Here is a 7,765-nt window from a genome sequence, read left to right as displayed (position 1 = left end):
TCAACTCTATCGTAACCAAAACTCATTATGGCAACCAATCCAGGTATGAAGATCACAACTTTTAAGATCCTAATTAATGCTTCCGCTAAATTAAGTTTACATGTGGTATCAGAGCATGTGTTCTGAAAGTATGTGATTTTCTCTGATCTAATTATGATGTCCATAATGTTTCTGATTAATTATTTATAATTGGATTTTAATTAAGTGGATTTCAAATTTCATGCCATCAAAACTTCATATTTGTGGTTGTATATATTCTATATGTTTTCTTCTGATTTGACCATAGATTATACTCATGTATGAATTCAATCTTGAGTTTATATTTAGTATTGATGACAATTATGAAATTATTTTGAGTATGTAATGTACTCTAGTTTTATGAAAAATCTATAAATATTTATTTATAGTATTAAGTTTATTTCGACTATTTATTGTTTGTGTACACCAAAGTGACCAAGTTATAATGTAAAATGCCAGGATAGTTAATAATATGTTAATTAATTTTAGAATTAGATTTACCCAAAGGAAATCTCTACTATTATTAATAGACTTGAACAAGAAAATTTATTATTCTTGGGTCAGATATATGTATTGTCCAAAGATGGTATATGTATTTGGCAGAGAATTTTAATCTTCAAGTATGATGAATATGGAATTTATTTGTATATTAGTATATTATAGAATTTTACCCAAAAGTGAACTGTAATATGCTTTGTTATGTTCTGTAATCTGAATAGATGATAAAATTAAAATTAATATGAGCATTGTATGATTAAATAACAGATATTTCAATTCATTCGCAAGTTTCATCTATTACCATGTTTAATGGCTTAAACTTTTCTGAATGGAGTGAACAAGTGAAGTTCCATTTAGGTCTTTTGGATCTTGACTTGTTACTTTTGGAAGAGAGACCCATTATTACTGATGATAATGATGAGGATGAGAAGTATGCACTTAAGACATGGGAAAGTTCTAACAGATTAAGTCTTATGTTTATGCGAATGACTACTGCAAGCAATATTAAGACTACCCTTCCACAAACAGAAAGTGCTAAAGAATATCTTGTGTTTGTAGAGAAGACCGCTTCCATTCTGCTGATAAGTCACTCGCTAGTACATTAATGTCACAGCTCACGGCCATGAAGTTTGATGGGTCTAAGAGCATGCAAGAGCATACTATTGAGATGACTAATATTGCTGCAAAATTAAAGTCACTGGGTATGACAATTGATGACTTCTTTATGATGCAGTTCATTTTGAACTCACTACCTTCTGAGTACGGAGCTTTTCAAATTAATTATAATGTCATGAAAAAAATGGGACGTTAATGAATTGATTAAAAAGCTTATACAAGAAGAAAATAGACTTAAAAAATTGTGGTGGTCATTCTGTCAACTTAGTTTAAGGAGCTGGCAAATCAGAAAAGAAATTAAAGACAAAGCCCAAGAATTTTAAGAAGAAAGGACATGCCAATGCAAAACAGTGTCATTTCTGTAAGAAGGAAGGACATTTCCAAAAGGATTGTCCTAATCGTAAGGCATGGTTCGAAAAGAAAGGTATATTTGAAACATATGTATGTACTTATGAATCAAATTTGATTGATATTCCTCATAATCCTTGGTGTCTTGATTCTGGTGCTACAACTCATGTATCTAATGTAATGCAGGGATTCCTTACAATCCAAACCACAAGCCAAAGTAAGATGTTTCTCTACATGAAAAACCATGTGAAAGCACCCATTGAAGGAATAGAAACTTATCGTTTGGTGTTGGATACAAGCTTTCATTTAGATTTACCTAAGACTCTTTATGTACCTTCAATGTCTAGGAATTTAATTTCTGTTTCAAAGTTGGACAATTGTGGTTTTTCTTTTAATGGTGGACATGGTTGTTTTAATTTATTTAAAAATTATAATATTGTTGGTTATGATGTTTTAATTGATGGCTTATATAGATTAAAACTTCTTGATCAACTTTCTGAATCCTTGCTTATTGAGTACCAGAATGACATAGTTAGGCCAAATACGCCTAAAGAAAGTTCTGCATTCTTGTGGCATAAACGCTTGGGTCACATATCCAAGGAAAGAATAGAAAGATTAGTAAAGAATGAGATTTTACAAAATTTAAATTTTACTGATCTTGGTTTATGTGTGGATTGTATTAAGGGAAAACAAACCAAACAAAACAAGAAAGGTGCCACAAGAAGTAGTCAGCTTCTTGAAATTATACACATTAATGTATGCGGACCTTTTGATACTCCATCTATTGGTGGAGAAAAATATTTCATCACTTTTATTGATGACTTTTCACGTTATGGATATGTCTATTTGCTTAAAGAAAAGTCTCAAGCAGTTGATGCTATTGAGATTTATATTAAAGAAGTTGAAAGGCAATTAGACAAAAAGGTAAAAGTTGTTAGGTCAGATAGAGGTGGTGAATATTATGAAAAACATAATGAAACAGGACAATGTCCTGGTCCATTTGCAAAACTTCTAGAAAGACATGGCATATGTGCACAATACACAATGCCATACACACTGCAACAAAATGGTGTGGCAGAAAGGCGTAATCGAATGTTAATGGATATGGTTAGAAGTATAATGAGCAATTCTTCTTTACCCAAATTCTTGTGAATGTATGCATTAAAGACTGCCATATATTTGCTAAATAGAATTCCTAGTAAAGCTGTTCCAGAGACTCCTTTTGAGTTATGGACTAATAGGAAACCTAGTTTACGACATTTACATGTTTGGGGTTGCCCAGCAGAAGTAAGAATATTTAATCTACAAGAAAAGAAATTAGATTCTCGAATAGTGAGTGGCTATTTTATTGGCTATCCAGAGAAGTCTAAAGGGTATATTTTTTATTGTCCAAACCACAGTCCAAGAATTGTAGAAACTGGTAATGCAAAATTCTTTGAAAATGGTGAAGTTAGTGGGAGTGAAAATCATCAAAATGTAGAAATAAAGGAAATTAAAGGTAATGTTCCTATACATGTTAGTGATCCTTTATCTACACCTACTCAAAGAGTTGTTCCAACTATTGTTGAACACATTAATAGTGATGAACAAAATTTAAATGATAATGCTCCCAATGAAGAAACTAACTCACAAATATCAGAAAGAAATGAGTCTCAAGAAATACCATTGAGGAGATCTCAAAGGGAAAGAAAGTCAGCTATTCCAAGCTATTATGAGACTTATTTACAAGAAGAAGATATTAAAATATCTAAAGATCCAGTTTCATTTACACAAGCCATAAATAGTGATGATTCAGAAAAATGGATTGATGCCATGAAAGAAGAGTTAAAATCCATGGAAGATAACAAAGTTTGGGATATTGTTGCATTGCCAGAAGGTGCTAAATGTATTGGTTGTAAATGGGTCTTCAAAGTTAAGCGAGACTCAAAGGGCAATGTTGAACGATATAAAGCTAGACTTGTTGCTAAGGGTTTTACTCAAAAGAATGGTGTTGACTATAAAGAAACATTTTCACCTGTTTCTAAGAAATATTCATTGCGTATCATTATGGCACTTGTGGCTCATTATGACTTAGAGTTACATCAAATGGATGTAAAAACTGCCTTTCTGAATGGTAATCTTGATGAAGAAGTTATATGGATCAACCTGAAGGTTTTTCAACTGAAGAAAAAGGTCGTATGGTGTGTAAGCTTAAGAAATCAATATATGGACTAAAACAAGCCTCACGACAATGGTATATTAAGTTTAATAATACCATTCTATCTTTCGGTTTTGAAGAAAATATTGTTGATGTATGTATATACCAAAAGGTCTGTGGGAGTAAGTTTATCTTTCTAGTCTTATATATTGATGATATTTTGCTTGCAACAAATAATTTGGGAATGTTGCGTGAGACTAAAGAATATCTTTCTAGAAACTTTGAAATGAAAGATATGGGAGAGGCATCCTATGTGATAGAAATTAAAATTTTTCGTGATAAATCACAAGGATTGTTAGGATTGTCTCTGAAGGCCTATATAAATAAAGTTCTAGAGAGGTTCAACATGGAAAAGTGTTCTGCAGGAATTGCACCAATTCAAAAAGGGGATAAATTTAGTCTTATACAATGCCCAAAAAATGATATAGAATGGAAGCGAATAGAAGGAATTCCATATAGTTTTGTAGTGGGAAGTCTTATGTATGTGCAAACTTGCACAAGACTGGACATTAGCTTTGCAGTAGGAATGCTTGGAAGGTATCAAAGTAATCCTGGAATGGATCATTGGAAAGTTGCAAAGAAGGTTTTAAGATATCTTCAAGGTACAAAGGATTATATGTTCATGTACAAAAGGTCTAGCCAATTAGAAGTAATTGGTTATTCAGATTCAGATTTTGGTGAATGTGCTGACAAAAGAAAGTCTACATTTGACTACTTATTCTTATTTGGAGAAGCTGCCATATCATGGAAAAGCTCCAAGCAAAGCGTTGTGGCAACATCTACTATGGAGGCAGAATTTGTAGCATGTTTTGAAGCTACAAATCAAGCTTTATGGCTGCGAAATTTCATTTCAGGACTTGACATTGTTGACTCAATTGCTAGGCCATTGAAAATTTATTGTGATAATTCTGCAGCAGTATTTTTCTCAAAAAATGATAGATATTCTAAAGGTTCCAAGCATATGGAAATAAAGTACTTTGGCGTTAAGGAGGAAGTTCGGAAACAAAGAGTGTCCATAGAACATGTTAGAACAAAACTTATGATTGTTGATCCATTGACTAAAGGATTGCAACCAAAGACATTTAAGGAACATGTACATAGAATGGGTCTTGGTTCTTCTGAATGATGCTAACACTCTTAGCTCACTATGTTTATTTATGTGTTTTCTGAACATTGATAGTTTGTTGTTTCTAGTTAAAGTAATATTATTGTATGAGTTATAACATAATGATCTAGAAACTTTATGGGACCGATATAAAATTGTGTTATTTATGTAGCTTGTGTAGTAAGATGCTAGTGGTTGTAATATATGGAAAGAAATGTGTTTCATATTAAATGCATGACTACCATAACTCACACAAAGTATTTTACCATATTAAAGTAATTATGTAATGTGTGAGAATATGATTACACTTAGGCCAAGTGGGAGAATGTTGGAAGTTTATTGTAATTTAAACTTTTGTTGTGACCTAATTGTAATTATCTATAAACTATTAATGATTTAATCTCAACCGTTAATTCTAATGTTTGATGGACGCATTAGATTTAAAGATAATAACACATAAAAGGTGGTCCTCTCTCTGCCTCAAAACACACGACGTCTTTATAGTTTTCACTCACTGAAAATACTGTGAAACTGCCATCTTGATGAACGTCTGAAAGAAAGGAAAGAGAGAGAAACCAATTTTGAAGTTCAACTCTATCATAACCAAAACTCATTATGGCAACCAATCCAAGTATGAAGATCACAACTTTTAAGATCCTAAGTAATGCTTCCGCTAAATTAAGTTTACACTCTATACTCACAAGTCACAATATATCGACGAGTCAAAAGGCAATAATGGTGGCAGATACCAAGCTGGTGAGAGGTTTTTCCTCTGATCAAAAGAAGATGAAGGGGCCAAAGCGTGGCGGCAGAGACGGCGGCAAACCACTCCTGCCGCCCACAAGAGGCCATATCAAGCGCCAAATATTTTCTACTATCTCTCACCAGATTCATAACATTTTCTGCTCCTCCATATTCTTCACCAAGTAGTGTTGTGTATATCGATCGATGCTCAATTGTTTATTATTTGCCCATTATTGACACGTGCTTACGTTGTTTTCAAGTTTCGTGGTCCTTGTATTCTGAAATCAATAATATTTAGAAAATAATAAAAACATTAACCTAAATAATTTAAAATTATTTTTTAATATTTATTAATTATCGTTAAAATCATTATATAATTTTTAATATAATAAATAGGGGTGGCAAAATGGGTCCAACCCGTCGGGCCGATCCGCTAAACCCGCTAAAAAGACGGGTCGGGCTAGGATTTGGAGCTCGCCAAGTAAAAAAAAGCCCGCCAAACCCGCACCGCCAAATTGGCGGGTTTTGGCGGGGCGGGGCGGGCCGGTCCGCCGGGCCGAAGATTTTTATTTTTATTTTTTTATTAAATAAAAGTGTGATTATTATTATAAAATTAATAATTATAGAATTTTTAAACACTTTTTTTCATTTTTTGTTTTTATTCTTCTTTTAGTTATTAACTTTATTTATTTTATTTTACAATTTTGTATATATGCTCAAATTATGTGACTTATTTTTTAAAATAAAGATGATTCTATTGACAAATATTATTTTGAATAATTTTATTGAAGTTAAAAATTTTAAAAAATAGTAAAAAAATTATATTATAATTTGACTATTTTTTATTTGTATTTGATTTTTTAATTATTATTTTTTGGTTAATTTTAATGAATTTTATTTAAAAAAAAAAAAAGAAGCGGGCTAGCCCGCCAATCCGCCATAAAGCGGAGCGGGCTAGCATTTTAAACCCATTTTAGTTGGCGGGGCGAGCTGGTCCGTCCCGTTTATAGGGCGGGCCTAGGCGGGCCAGCCCGCTTTGCCACCCCTAATAATAAATATATAATTACAAATAATATATGTATAAAATTATAAATATTATATTATATAAAAAAATTTTAGATATTCTCTTTTTAGTGTTATGAAAAACAGTTTTTGATATAGCTAAACAACTTAGTTGCGCTTAGAGTATTAGTTTACCATCCATTTTGTGACTGCATATCAATTGTTTGTCTTGTTATATAGCGAAAGCTTATATATATAAGATGTTTATTAATTTTTTTACTGTTAGGATGTTTACTTCTCCTATTAATTATTCTAACCTATGTTAAATTCTTTTGTGTCCAATAATATATGCTGTAATATACTCCGTGATCACTGATCAGCTTATTTGATCGTTTTTGGACAAACATTTAAAGAGCACTTCAGTTAACCATAATATGAAAGCGACAATTTTAAATTAATTTTTTTAAGCATATAAGATTAGAAAAAATTAATATACATGAACCCACGATAGAGCTTGAATAATTCCGATCATATTATAATCAAGTGCGCCATTAACATATCTAGTTGAGTATACCTTTATTTTTCAAACAGTACATACATTAAATAAGCTAAGCTGATAAAAAAAAATTGTTACATATACAATTTTTATGTAATATTTTATTTTTTATTTAAAAAATAATTGTCAAGAAGTGATGAAAAAAGATAAAATAAAATATTTTTCAATGAAAAAAGAATATGTATATTTAATGGTGTACCAAAAAGAATTTAAATATAATTAAAAAAAAAAGAGGAAAAAGAGATTATACGAAGCAATATAATAAATAATAAAATAAGTGACTCATGTTGGGATAATTAAAGCTAATTAAAGAAGTCAACCAAGTGGTGGGTGATTACAATGAAATAGGTATTACTTTATACGTCTCTTGTGGGTTTAATATGGTAGTACAATACATGACGAAATTGAAGTCAAATGATAGAGGAAATATCTAAATTAGTTTTTAAAAAGGTTAAATTTATAAATATTCTAATTTTAATAATTTTTTATTATTTTAAGAGTTTTTGAGATAAATAAGTTTATAATAACATTTTTTTTAATTTTAATTATCTTAATACAAAAATTTGTAAGATATTTAATTTATTATTTATTTAATAATATAATTTTGACTTTTTTATTTAAATAGGGTAGGACGATTTATGTGTATTCTACAACTCACAGCAGCCTAGCACGATTTATGTGT

At 30.9% G+C, this 7,765-nt stretch overlaps 1 pseudogene; it reads left to right on the top strand.

The window, feature by feature from the left end:
- Positions 1-4,022: 4,022 nt before the first annotated feature.
- Positions 4,023-4,802, top strand: LOC148581517 (secreted RxLR effector protein 161 pseudogene; annotated as a pseudogene).
- Positions 4,803-7,765: the final 2,963 nt, after the last annotated feature.

This window comes from Arachis ipaensis, chromosome B10 (genome assembly GCF_059453495.1).
Source record: "Arachis ipaensis isolate K30076 ecotype BB chromosome B10, ASM5945349v1, whole genome shotgun sequence".
NCBI lineage: Eukaryota > Viridiplantae > Streptophyta > Magnoliopsida > Fabales > Fabaceae > Arachis > Arachis ipaensis.
This window is presented reverse-complemented; position numbering and strand designations above follow the sequence as displayed.